We start from the raw sequence: 14,705 nt of genomic DNA, 5'->3' as shown, positions 1-14,705 counted from the left end.
GTTATTCAGAGTGGTCTTATCTGGGTTTATCGGTCAGGAATCACTATATGCTGAGAAGGGCATCCTATTTTACAAGTTGTTCAGCAAGTTGCAAACTGCACCCTTCACTTGGCAAGTTGTTCTGCAAACTGCAACCTTCACCAAGGTCACAAAGCAGGAAAGTACCAGAGCCAGGATTAGAACCCAGGTTCCCCAGCAAGATTTAATGATGAGATGATTTGGGCATAGAGGTGGCTGCACCCTAAGGGTTGTCTAAGGATGGAAAGCAACCGGAGACTGCCAGGACTGAAGATAGGGACCTCAGGTTTCACCTTCACGTTGAAACAGGCACCATCCTTCCTCTCACAGTGATAATATTTTTTTCCATTCTCAACCATCCTACCCATCTCACAAGCCCGCAACCTTGGTGTCATTCTTGACTTTGCTCTCTCATTCACCCCGCATATCCAATCCGTCACCATAGCCTGCCCGTCTCACCTTCACAACATCATCAAGATCTGCTCTTTCCTCTCCACCCAAACCGCTACCATGTTAGTACAATCCCTCATCCAATCCCGACTGGATTATTGCATCAACCTCCTTTCTGACTCCGCAACCTCCCGTCTCTTCCCACTTTGGTCCATATTTCACTCTGCTGCCCGGATTATCTTTTTACAGAAACGTTGAGGGCATGTCACCCCTCTCCTTAAAAATCTCTGGTGGTTGCCTGACAACCTCTGTATCAAGCAAAAGCTCCTCGCTATTGGCTTCAAAGCTTTCCATCACCTTGCCTCCTCTTACCTCAACTCCCTTCTCTCCTACTAAATCTCAGCCTGCACACTCCGCTCTTCTGGTGATAACCTTCTCATTGTGCCTCGTTCTTGCCTGTCCCGCCGTCAACCCCTGGCTCACATCCTACCTCTGGCCTGGAATGGCCTCCCTCCTCAAGTCCGCCAATCACACTTCCCCACTACTGAAGGGGCTTAGTCTGGGAAGCTCCCGCCATCCAGCGTTGCCCCAACTCCCTCCCTTTGCTTCTCCCTGCCCCACAGTACTTGTGTACATATCTTTAATTCTATTCATTTATATTAATACCTGTATACTTTTTTTGATGTCTGTTTCCCTCCTTCTAGACTGTAAACCCGGTGTGGGCAGGGATTGTCTCTCTATATTGCTGAGTTGTACTTTCCAATCACTTAGTACAGTGATGATGATGGCATTTGTTAAGTGCTTACTATGTGCAAAGCACTGTTCTAAGCGCTGGGGGGGGATACAAGGTGATCAGGTTGTCCCACGTGGGGCTCACAGTTTTAATCCCCATTTTCCAGATGAGGTAACTGAGGCTCAGAGAAGTTAAGTGACTTGCCCAAGGTCACACAGCAGACATGTGGTGGAGTCGGGATTTGAACCCATGACCTCTGACTCCAAAGCCCGTGCTCTTTCCACTGAGTCACGCTGCTTCTCAGTGCTCTGCAAACAGTAAGTGCTTAATAAATACGATTGAATGAATGAAATTCTTAAACCCAACTAGTTCTACTTATTAGGTGGACGATGGAACAGGATGTTTTCATAACAATCATGAGCTGCTCCTAGTTTCCTTAGCGATCTATTTAAAACCAGCGGGTGCCGAACATTTCAGAGGCCATTCTAATCCAAGATTTTGAATTTGTCCTTACCTGGATCTAGGAATTTAGGCATTTAGATTAGGGCATCTTCAGAACTGCTTTCTGACCAAATTCTCTACATCAGGTCTTGACATGATCAAGTTTGATAAATCCCTCTTGTTTCATTCTGACATCTTTGCCTCAGTGGTACATATCCCAAAATGAAGTCAGCAGAGTCAATGGCAGCCGGTTTCCTTCTAAACTCAAGTCCCTGACCTTCTGAGTTTCCTTGGAGGACAGCTTGGCAATTAGATGGCAAACTAACTTTTGTTCAATCGATATGCATTTGCTGACAAATAATGTTTTTTATAATCTCCCTTCCCCTGTGGAGCCTGGATATACATCTATTTTTTTCACTAATGAAGCCAACTGGAAGAACCTTAATAATAATTTTTAATTTCAAGATGGGGTAAATGAATCTGGAAGAGCTCGCAGTCCTGAGAGAAAAGTGGATGATTTATAAAGCTGGGACATGAGGCTCACACTGACAAAAGCAGCCATGGCCATTTAACCTCAGGAAGAAAATAGTCCTTCATAATGGGGTACATAGAATGCATATACAATGCCATTTGGAGGGTGGCGAAGTCCTAATTGAAAGGAAGTTTTAATATTCAGGCTCAGAAGACACAATTAACAATAGGCACATTATTCTGAATATTTGTAATCCTCTTTAAGATGCCATGACACTATAGCTTTGAATTATGCATTGTTAACAGCAGACTTATATGAATATTCGTAACATCTAGAATTTGCATAAGGTCTTTTTTTCCGAGGACGTCCAACACTTGATATAAGTAGGCCTTCACATATGCCGACACACACATGGACACACAACTACGCACCTACGTAGTCTAGTGGTAAAAGCTTTAGACTGGGGGTCAGGTCTTAACCACACAGACAATAATTACGATTGACTGACTGACTGAGATTAAGTCACTTAATCTCTCTGCCTCAGTTTCCTCATTTTTTAAATATGGATTAAATATCTGTTCTACCTCCCTCTTAGACTCTGAGTATTGTCAGGGACAGGAACTGTGTCCAATCTGGTTGTCTTGTATCTGCCCCAGTGCTTAGCAGAAGGCTCGGCATATTGTAAATGCTTTAACAAGCAACACTTTTATTTTTATTATTTTTGTTATTCATAATAGTATTACTACTGCTAATAGTAATAATAATAGTATTACAAAATAATAAGTAATAATAGTAATGAAATGTCTCCATGTGTCGACCAGGATGCAGTAGTGGGAACTATGTATGGGACCTATGTATGTATGGGAACATTATCTAAAGCCCCAATTTCACAATGGTTTTCTAATCATTCTTTGAGCCCATCAATGGCTGTAGGATTTAGAAGCTTTTCTCCTCCAATGAGACAAATTTTTTGCCTTCCTAGTTGACTTCATGTCCGATGAATGAGTTTAATTTCTGGGATTACTACTGGACATGCGTACATAACTAGCCCGCAATGAAGCAGTGTGGCCTGGTGGAAAGAGCAAGGAATGGGAGTTAGAGGACCTGGGCTCTAAACCCAGATGGCCCACTAATCTGTTGTACGATCTTGGGTAAGTCACTTAACTTCTTTGTGCCTCAATTTCCTCATTTGTAAAATAGAGATTAAACATCCCACTAGATTGTGTGCCCCAGATGGGATAGGAATAGTGTCAGGTGTGATTATCTTGTTATCTACCCAGTGCTTAGTTAAGTACTTAGCACATAATAGGACCTTAACAAATATCATTATTTTTATCATCATCATCCCCTCTCTTTTCAATGAAATTGACAAAATATATGCATTTTCCCCTCCAGAAATTGTCCTCAGTAAATTCTTTGTTAGCACCCCAGTTCCCACTTTGCTCTCCTTCACCAACTGATTGATTGATTATTCCCAGTCCATTTTACAACCCACAGTTCCATTTTTCCAACGCGCTTTCACTTTCAGGGATGATAGTAATAATAATTGTGGAATTTCTGTTTGGCACTGTACTAAGCACTGGATAATCAGGTCCCACATGGGGCTCATAGTCTGATAATAATGATGGCATTTATTAAGTGCTTACTATGTGCCAAGCACTGTTCTAAGCGCTGGGATAGACACAGGGTAACCAGATTGTCCCACGTGGGGCTCACACTTTATCCCCATTTGACAGATGAGGTAACTGAGGCACAGATAATTTCAGTGACTTGCCTAAGGTCACACAGCAGACGTGACACAGGTGGGGTTATAACCCATGTCCTTTGACTTACAAGCCTGTGTTCTTTCCACTAAGCCATGCTGCTTCTCAGTATAAGGGAGAACAGGTATTGAACCCCCATTTTGCTGATGAGCAAACTGAGGCACAGAGAAGTTAAGTGACTTGCCCAAGGTCACATAGACAAATGGTGGATCTGGGATTTGAACCCACATCTTCTGACTTCCTGGATTATGCTCTTTCCACTAGGCCATGCTGCTTCTGGACTGTTACATGATAGTATGTTACATATCTTCACTATATCCCTGAACATGTTGTGAGCAGCTGATATACGTAGTTAACAGTTCATCATCCACTGCTCAATATGGTCATCCCAGAGAGACAAAAATGATCCTCCATATGAAATTTGACCTCCTCATTTTTACTCCTCCTTTACCACGACTCTCAAAATGCAAAGCTTGATATACCAGTCTAATAATCATAATAATAATAAAGGCATTTGTTAAACACTTACTATGTGCCAAACACTGTTCTAAGTGCTGTGGTAGATGCAAGGTAATCAGGTTGTCCCACGTGGGACTCACAGTCGTCATCCCAATTTTACAAAAGAGGCCCAGAGAAATAAGTGACTCGCCCAAAGTCACGCAGCTGAGTGGTGGCGGAGCCAGGATTAGAACCCACAATCTCCGACTCCCAAGCCCGGGATCTTTCCACTAAGCCACGCTGCTTCTCTTCTAGTCATTTCATTTGCTCCTCTCCCTCCCTCCCTCTCTCCATCTCTTCCTTCCTCTGAGTGCATTTTTTTGCCTGCTTATCTGTTTTGTCACATGGAAATTTTCAGACATAAAGCTTGGACAGGTGTCATTTATGCAAGCTCATTTAGAATCGCAGCCTACTGTTGCCAGTCTTACTGAAAGAGGAGGATTCCCCTAGCCCAGGTCCTCAGTCCAGAAAACTACTTTTTAGTGAGGAGATTTTTTTGGACAGGAGACATGCTCATCAGTGGAGGGTGGAATTTTGAGTAAGGTCCATTCATCTCAATACTGTTCATGATTTAGAGCAATGAAAAAAGGCAAGTATAAAAATGAGTATCAGAGAATCATAGGACCAGGAGAGGACTTAAATGAGCCTGGCTGTCCCTCACTCTGGAGAGTACCCTCCCCATTTCAAACCCCCAATCAATCAATGGATCAATCAGTTGCATTGATTGAGTGGTTACTGTGTGTGTGTGTGTGTGTGTGTGTGTGTGTGTGTGTGTTGTAGATAGGGAACACATCTGTCAACTCTGTTACATTGTAATAAGAAGAATAATGGTGGTATTATTTGTTAAGCATTACTATGTGCCAAGCACTGTTCTAAGCCCTGGGGTACATACAAGGTTGTCAGGTTGTCCTGCGTGGGGTTTACAGTCTTAATCCCCATTTTGCAGATGAGGTAACTGAGGCACCGAGAAGTTAAGTGACTCGCCCAAAGTCACACAGCTGACAAGTGGCAGAGCCGGGATTAAAACCTACAAACTCTGATTTCCAAGCCCGTGCTCCTTCCACTGTCAGACTCTCCCAAGCTCTTGATACAGTGCTCTGCACACAGTAAGTGCTCAATAAATATGATTGATTGATTGACTGCAGAACTTTGTACTAAGAACCAGGGAGAGAGAGAGAGGAGCAAATGAAAAGACTAGAAGAGAAGCAGTGTGGCTTAGCGGAAAGATCCCGGGCTTGGGAGTCAGAGATTGCGGGTTCTAATCCTGGCTCCGCCACCTCTCAGCTGCGTGACTTTGGGTTAGTCACTTACTTCTCTGGGCCTCAGTTACCTCTTTTGTAAAATTGGGATGAAGACGGAGTCCCACGTGGGACAACCTGATTACCTTGCATCTACCACAGTGCTTAGAACAGTGCTTGGCACATAGTAAGTGTTTAACAAATGCCATTATTATTATTATGATTATTAGCCTGCTCTATCAAGCTTTGCATTTTGAGAGTTGTGGTAAAGGAGGAGTAAAAATGAGGTCAAATTTCACTAACTACAGTGAAACAGGGTTGGTAGACATATTCCCTGTACACAAAGAGCTTATAGTTTAGAGGGGGGAGACAGATTTTAATATAGATAAATGATTTATAGATAGGTATATTTAAGTGCGGTAGACCTGAAAGTGGGGTTAATACTAAATGATAACAATGATAATTATGATATTTGTTAAGCGCTTATTATGCGCTAGACAGTGTACTAAGGGCTGGGGTAGAGACAAGTAAATTGGGTTGGACACAGTACCTGTCCCACGTGGGGTTCACAGTCTCAAACCCCATTTTACAGATGAGGGAACTGAGTCCCAGGGAAGTGAAATGACATGCCCAAGGTCACACAGCAGACAAGTGGCAGAGCTGGGATTAGACCCCATGACCTTTTGACTCCCCAGCCCGGGCTGTATCCACTGTGCCGTGCTACTGCAGACCCAAATGTACAGATGTGAACATCTTCTATTCTTAAAAGCAGAAGAAGCGTGGCTCAGCAGAAGCAGCTCAGGAGAAGCAGTGTGGCTCAGTGGAAAGAGCCTGGGCTTTGGCGTCAGAGGTCATGGGTTCAAATCCCGACTCTGCCAACTGTCAGCTGTGTGATTTTGGGAGGTCACTTAACATCTCTGTGCCTCAGTGACCTCATCTTTAAAATGGGGATTAAGACTGTGAGCCCCCCGTGGGGCAACCTGATCACCTTGTAACCTCCCCAGCGCTTAGAACAGTGCTTTGCACATAGTAAGTGCTTAACAAATACCATTATTATTATTATAATTAAAACTCCAGGGAGAGTTTTTAGTCAAAGTAATAGTTGAAGAGCCTTTCAGGGTCGTACCTGGAGAGTTTCCAGTCCTCTACCAGTCTCGACTAGGGGAGGGAGAGTCAAGCAGAGGCCTACCCATTCCATTCCTAGCTTGGCCAGTGGCTAGTGAGTGGAAGACAATCGGCTACAAGTCAAGACTCACCTGTGTTGGGCAGCAGCAGCATGGGAGTGTCGAGGACAAAGACTCAGGTTTACTGGGTGGAAGGAGGCAATGGTTCACTGCTTCTGTATTTTTACCAAGACAAATCTAAGGATTCAATACCAGAATGATTGCAGATGGAGGTGGGGCATTTTGGGAGAGACTTGTCCATGGCGTCGCTGTGGGTCAGACACAACTCAGCAGCATAAGACAACAACAATAGTTGAACACCTTTGAATTATCTTAATAACTCGAAACAAAACTATAGAAGACACAGACACACACAAACACACACACACGATAATGAAAAAGGACAGGATTTTTTAAAATGTTGTTAGTTTTACATAATTCTGTTGCATTGTACTCTCCCAGGTGTTTAGTACAATGCTCTGCACACAGTAAGCACTCAGTAAATGCCATTGACTGATTTTATATAATTTCAGTAACTAGCAATATATTTAGTTAGCATTTAGTGAATCAATCAATCAATCCATCGTATTTATTGAGCGCTTACTGTGTGCAGAACACTGTACTAAGTGCTTGAGAAGTACAAGTTGGCAACATATAGAGACAGTCCCTACCCAACAGTGGGCTCACAGTCTAAAAGACTGATAAGTGATAAGAATGATAAGTGAATGATAAGTGATATTCAAAGCACATTACCTGCTATTTTAAATCATCTTATAGTTCTACAGTGAACATAAGAATCACTGAAAGTAATACTTAATCTTTGTTGATTATTTGCCAGGTGAAATCTACCCCTTCTGGGGGAATTGTTTTCAAGGCACTGGGGTTCGCTGTTAAATATTTTTTTGTCTTATCATGAGGATTTTGAAATAAAATAGTAGGAATCTAGATCTATGAAAGAACTCTCCTTTTATGCCCTCACTGAGTTGTTGCATCTTTTGTTTTCATGTGCCTTCGCATGCCTCTGAAATTATAATGATGTTGGATGCAGTGTTTTGTATGAACCCCCAAAGACAAAGACAAATCTATTTATTAGAGATTCATCTGCTACTTTATGAAGATTAGGGTCTTACATAGGGAATTGCTTTGGAAGATAAGAAAACTAGAATCTGAAACATGTGGCTAATGTCAAGGAGCACTGAGAGATTTAGACTGTGTATTCCCCGATATTAAGGGGATAGAAAAAGCAGCCTTGAGATATTTTCCAGGCAATCAAACCCTAAACAAGTTTACAGGAAATTGTACTGTGCTTTGAGTATTATGCATGATCATACCCTATTTGTTGATACGGTGTGCGTACTGTGAATTGAGTACATACTGCATGCAGAGCAGCTGGATAGTCCACAACTGAGAGAGTTCAATAACATGAGTAGATATGATTTCTACCCTCAGAGAGCTTACAATCTAACAGGGGCGAGGACACTCAATTTTATTGCATTATACTATCCTCCATTAACTTGTCAGATCCTTGTATGCAGGGAACATGTCTGCTAACTCTGTTATGTTCTCCCAAGCACTGGTACAGTGCTCTGCGCAAGAAACATACTATATTACAGATAGGCAAAAAGTTATAATAATAATAATAATGTTGGTATTTGTTAAGCACTTACTAATTGCCAAACACTATTCTAAGCGCTGAGGGAGATACGAGGTAATCAGGTTGTCCCATGTGGGGCTCACAGTCTTAATCCCCATTTTACAGATGAGGTAACTGAGGCCCGGAGAAATTAAGTGACTTGCCCACGGTCACACAGCAGACAAGTGGCAGAGGCGGGATTAGAACCCATGACCTCTGACTCCCAAGCCCGTGCTCGTTCCATGAAACCACACTGCTTCTTACAGAGTTTACAACACGTGCCTAGAAGTGCCACAAGAGTTCTGTGTACCTAATGGTTTCTGTGGAACAAAAGTGCTGTTGTGGGAGTTGGATGATACACATTGGGTAGATTCAGAATTAATTGGGGAAGGCCTCCGGGAGGAGCTAGGAATTCAGAAGAGTGCTGACATTGGTTGGCACTATGAACATCAGAAATGAAGCGGGAGAGAGTTCATTCATTCATTCAATTGTTGTCCGCAGCTCCACCAACCTACTGCTCCTCCATAGATATAATAATAATAATAATGGCATTTATTAAACACTTACTATGTGCAAATCACTTGTTCTAAGCACTGAGGAGGTTACAAGGTGATCAGGTTGTCTCATTGGGGCTCACAGTCTTAATCCCCATTTCACAGATGAGGTAACTGAGGCCCAGAGAAGTGAAGTGACTTGCCCAGAGTCACACAGCTGACAAGTGGGGGAGCCGGGATTTGAACCCATGACCTCTGACTCCAAAACCCAGGCTCTTTCTACTGATCCACGTTGCTTCTCAGTGTCTCACTCAACAACTTGGACACACACTTTATCTCATCATTCCTAGTCTCTGTCTAGTCTCTACCTTTACCAACTATGAAATCATTCTATCATCTGACCGCAATGTCCTCCGCTGCCTTCTCTCCCATGCACATCCTCCCCACAAATCTGTCCTGTTCCACACAAAGAACTCCAATCTTTTCACCCCATTTTTTTCAAGTCATCACACCCCATTTAGCCTCCCTACTGAAACTACCTTCCCTTGATGACAAAATTGAGGCCTTCAACACCACTCTCTCTACTGAATTCAATGCACTTACTCTCCAAACTCTTCGTTGATCTCGTATCACTAATCCACAGACCTAGATCACCTCCATAGTCTACTTTCTTTGCTCCTGTGTATGAGCCATATATCGCTGTTGGGCGAAATCTAGATAACAGGATGACCTTGTCCACCTCAAGTTAATCCTTTCATGCTTTAGCTCTGCTCTCTCCTCTGCCTGACAAAATGGTTTCTCCGTCCTTATTGACACCTATGCCCTTTATCCTCAGCAGTTGTTCCACACAATCAACTCCCTCTTCAAACCCCCTATATCCCTCCCTCCACCATCATCTGCCCCTAATGAGCTGGTTATCTATTCTATTGAAAAAATTGAAACTATCAGGCATGATCTCCCGAAAAGTCTCCTCTGCTCCTCCCCAGTCCCTCCCTCCTCCTGCCCCTTCTTCAACTCTCCCATCCTTTCCAGGTGTATCTCAAGAGACGATGTCCTGCCTTTACCCAAAATCTACCCCCTCCACTTTACCCAAAATCTACCCCCTCCACTTGCGCATCTGACTCCGTCCCATCACACCCTATCTAGAAACTTGCCCCCTTCCTTCTTTCCACCCTGACTGACACCTTTACTCGTTTGCTCTCCAATGGCTACTTCCCCACTGTTTTCAAACATGCTTATGCCTCTCCTATCCTAAAAAAACCCCTCCCTTGACCCCATGGCTCCCTCCAATTATTACCCCACCTCCCTCTTACGATTCCTCTCCAAACTCCTTGAGTGTGCTATCTACACCTGCTGCCCTCCACTGCAATTCTCTCCTTGACCCCCTCCAAACAGGCTTCCTTCCCCTTCATTCCACAGAAACCTCCCTCTCAAAGATCACAAATGGTCATCTTCTTGTCAAATCCAACGACCTCTACTCCATCCTAATCCTCCTTGATATCTCAGCTGCCTTCGACACTGTCGACCATGCCTTCTCCTGGAAACATGACAGCTAATACTGTCCACTCCTGGTTTTCCTCCTATCTCTCTGGCTGCTTATTCTCAGTCTCTTTCTCGGTCTCCTCCTCTGCCTCCCACTCCCTAACTGTGGGTGCCCCTCAAGATTCAGTTATGGATCCCTTTCTTGTCTCCATCTACACCCACTCCCTTGGAGAACTCATTCACTCCCATGGCTTCAACTACCACCTCTATGCAGGGGATTCCCCAATCTACATCTCCAGCCCAGATCTTTCTCCCTCTCTGCAGTCTCACATTTGTCCTGCCTTCAAGACATCTCTACTTGCATGTCCTGCCATCGCCTCAAACTTAACATGTCCAAAACAGAACTCATTATTTTCCCACACAAACCCATCCTTCCCCTCACTTTCCCATCACTGTTGACAGTACCATTCATTCATTCAATCATATTTTTTGAGTGCTTACTGTGTGCAGAGCACTGTACCTTAGTACAGTGGGAAGTACAAGTTGACAATTTATAGAGGCGGTCCCTACCCAACAACAGGCTCACCTACCACCATCCTTCCTATCTTCCCATCCCGTTCCCTTAGTACTATCCCTGACTCTTCTCTCTCACTCAATCCACATATTCAATCCATCACTAAATCCTGTTGGCTCATCCTTAGCAGCATCACTAAAATCCATCCTTTTCTCTCCATCCAAACTTCTACCACGTTAATCCAAGCAGTCCATCTCCCACATGGGGCTCCCAGTCTTAATCCCCATTTTACAGATGAGGTAACTGAGGCCCAGAGAATTTTAGTGGTTTCTCCAAGATTGCAGCAGGCCAGTGGCAGATCCGGGATTAGAACCCAGTTCCTTGTGAATTCCTGAACCCTGCTCTATCCACTTAGGACATGCTTCTTGAGTTTGAGGCAAGGGAGAGGACTTGAGCAAGGGGTTGGCAAGGGGAATGAAAAATCAGGCACAGTGACTAGTTTAAGGTTGAAGGGAATGAACAGAGACAGCTGTAATGTAGTGGGAAAAGAAAATGGATGAGTAGGAGGGAGATAAATGATTGAAGCCAATGGTCAGGAGTTTCTGCTTGATATGGAAATGAACAAGCAACCTTTGAAGGTTTATGAAGAATGGGGAGATGTGTGCAGTCCAATATTTCAAAATATTATCCAGGTAGCAGAGTGAATTATGGACCTGTATATATGTTTATGCAGATTTATTACTCTATTTATTTTACTTGTACATATTTACTATTCTATTTATTTTGTTAATGATGTGCATCTACCTTTACTTCTATTTATTCTGATGACTTGACACCTGACTACATGTTTTGTTTTGTTGTCTGTCTCCCCCTTCTAGGCTGTGAGCCCGTTGTTGGGTAGGGACCACCTCTATATATTGCCAACTTGTACTCCCCAAGCACTTAGTACAGTGCTCTGCACACAGTAAGCGCTCAATAAATACGATTGAATGAATGAATGAATGATTGAATGGACTGGAAAGGGCAGTGTCAGGAGGCAGGAAGATCTACAGAAAGACTAATGCAGGAGTTGCTGATGCTGGAATGTGACCAGAATGTGAAACAATGTGATGGAGAGGAAGGAAAAGATTCTGAAAGTGTTGGGAAGGAAGAACTAACAGAACTTGGTGATGGACTGAATATGGGGGTTGAGAGAGAGGGAAACATTAAGGATAATGTAAAGGTTACAGGCTTGATTGTGGTGTATTATGCTGGTAAATTTAGGTGTAGGCGAGGATTTGGAAGGCAAGAGGAGGAATTCTTTTTCAGATATATTGAGCTTGCAGGGCTGACAGTATATCCATGTAAAGACTTCCTTGAGGCAGGAGGAAAGAGGATGAAGGTGAGAAAACAGGGCTAGTGAAGTGGATTTAGAAGTCATTGACATTGGGTAGTTGGGAAAGATAAGTTCCCTAAGGGGTCAGTATATTGAGAATAGAAGGAGACCTAAAACAGATCCTAGAGGGACTCCCACATATAGTGTGTGGGAGGCAGAGGAGGAGCTGGCAAAAGCGGACTGGAAAGGATTGGCCAATTACAAAAGTAATGCACTTTTTATTAAATTCCAGTATGAAAAGATTGACTACATATTTGGCATCTATTTTAAACCTGCACCAGAGATTTGAATCAGTAGCTTTAATTCTGGCATATAGCACTGCCAAAAAATGTAGAATTCGTTGCAGACTTTGCGAATCCACAACTATCAACTACTCAAACTTGATTTTAGAAAACCCTTCAAAACTCCTCTAAGTTCTTATACCTCCAAGTGGAAGTAGGTCATCTGCCCCCATGCATAGAGGAGTATGTATAGAAATCTTAATACATGGACTGGGTTTTTCAACTTCTCTTCAGGGAGCAAAAATCGGAGCATCAGGAATTTAAACAAATAGTCTTCCTACCTTTACCAGTGAAGAAAATGCCAATGTCCTTCTTTTATTGAGACGATCACTTTATATCTTTCCTAAAGTTCCTTTGTTATGTGTTAATGGTAATTCTGTAATATGTTTCAGTTAGGCAGATTATCTCTACCTGCTGTGTATTGGAGGCTTTCCCAGACTGAGCCCCCTCCTTCCTTTCCCCCTCCTCTCCCCTCCCAATCCCCTCCGCCTTACCTCCTTCCCCTCCCCACACCACCTGTATATATGTATATATGTTTGTACATATTTATTACTCTATTTATTTTATTTGTACATATTTATTCTGTTTATTTTATTTTGTTAATATGTTTTGTTTTGTTCCCTGTCTCCCCCTTCTAGACTGTGAGCCCACTGTTGGGTAGGGACCGTCTCTCTATGTTGCCAACTTGTACTGCCCAAGCGCTTAGTACAGTGCTCTGCACACAGTAAGCGCTTAATAAATACAATTGAATGAATGAATGAAGGACCTTCTATGTGCAGGGTACACTGTGCTAAACCATTGAGAGATATAAATAGAGTTTAGAATGCTTGTCCTCAACAACTTTACAGTCAGATGAGACAATATAAAGTCCTTTGAGCAGGTGGTAGGTGATCATTATCACTGGCCTTTTTCTGCCAGTGCTTGGAACAGTGCCCAGCGCTTAGAACAGTGCTTTGCACATAGTAAGCGCTTAACAAATACCATCATTATTATTATTATTTATTACCTCCCTGAGACACGCTCTCCCATCAGTCAAGTCAAACGCATGCATTTAGATACACTGTCTTTATCAGCATCAGCGTGGCCTAATGGAGAGAGCATAGTACTGGGACTCAGAAGACTTGGGTTCTAACCCAAATTCTGCCACTTGTCTGCTGTGTGACCTTGGGCAAGTCACTTAACTTCTCTGTGCTTCAGTTTCCTTGTCTGTAAAATGGGGATTAAGACTGTGAGCCCTATGAGGGATAGGCACTGTGACCAAGCCGATTATGTTATAACTATCACAGTGCTTAGTAGAGTTCCTGGCACATAGTAACCACTTAGCAGATACTATTATAATTATTATTACTCATTTATTTGAACCTTTCTAGTTGTAAATATTTTTATGTTCACTTCCTACATTAGAATTTAACATACTGAGCCCCCCCCAGACTGAGCCCCCCATTCTTCTCCCTCCCATCTCCCCGCCCTACCTCCTTCCCCTCCCCACAGCACCTGTATATATGTTTGTACAGATTTATTACTGTATTTATTTTACTTGTACTTATTTACACTTCTATTTATTTTATTTTGTTAATATGTTTTGCTTTGTTGTCTGTCTCCCCCTTCTAGACTGTGAGCCCGCTGTTGGGTAGGGACCGTCTCTATATGTTGCCAACTTGGACTTCCCAAGCGCTTAGTACAGTGCTCTGCACACAGTAAGCACTCAATAAATACGATTGAATGAATGAATGAATGAATGAATTTGAACTCCTGGTAGGAAAAAAAAAGTGTCACTTCTTCATTCTGTACTTTCCAGACATCTTGTTTAGTGTACTGTACCAAGCAAGTGCTCAATTCATACTGCTATTACTATTACTGCCCCTACTACTATTAGTATTCATAACTCTTTGTCAATATAACCTCTTCCTGAGATTATTTTCTTATGCTCTCTTGCCCTGTCAGCATCTTCTACAGGTTACTAATCATTCAGTCTTATTTTTCCACATGCACAGCTACGCACAATATACTAAAATTGCCCTTTCCTCTCTCCAACCATACTATTATGGTGATCCAATCACACTATCCCACCTTAACTTCTGCATCGGCCTCCTCTGTGACCTCCCTGCCTGCCTCCTGTCTCTCCCCACTCCAGTCAGCCATACTTCACTCTACTGCTTGTATCATTTTTTCTAAAAAAAGTTCAGTCCATGACTCCCTATAGGTCATGG

The 14,705-nt window shown here is 42.9% G+C and overlaps 1 protein-coding gene and 1 non-coding gene across 2 annotated transcripts in view; both read left to right on the top strand.

Annotated features, from left to right (window-relative positions):
- NEGR1 (neuronal growth regulator 1) overlaps positions 1-14,705 on the top strand; it is a 1,261,670-nt gene that overhangs the window by 674,914 nt on the left and 572,051 nt on the right. The window lies entirely within an intron of this gene.
- Positions 6,662-6,799, top strand: LOC119927682. The gene has a single exon (XR_005450662.1). It is a non-coding gene; the product is annotated as a small nucleolar RNA SNORA7 (small nucleolar RNA).

The sequence above is a fragment of the Tachyglossus aculeatus genome, chromosome 4 (genome assembly GCF_015852505.1).
Source record: "Tachyglossus aculeatus isolate mTacAcu1 chromosome 4, mTacAcu1.pri, whole genome shotgun sequence".
NCBI classification, from domain to species: domain Eukaryota; kingdom Metazoa; phylum Chordata; class Mammalia; order Monotremata; family Tachyglossidae; genus Tachyglossus; species Tachyglossus aculeatus.
The sequence above is the reverse complement of the archived record's forward strand: the minus strand, read 5'-3'. Positions and strand labels throughout refer to the sequence as shown.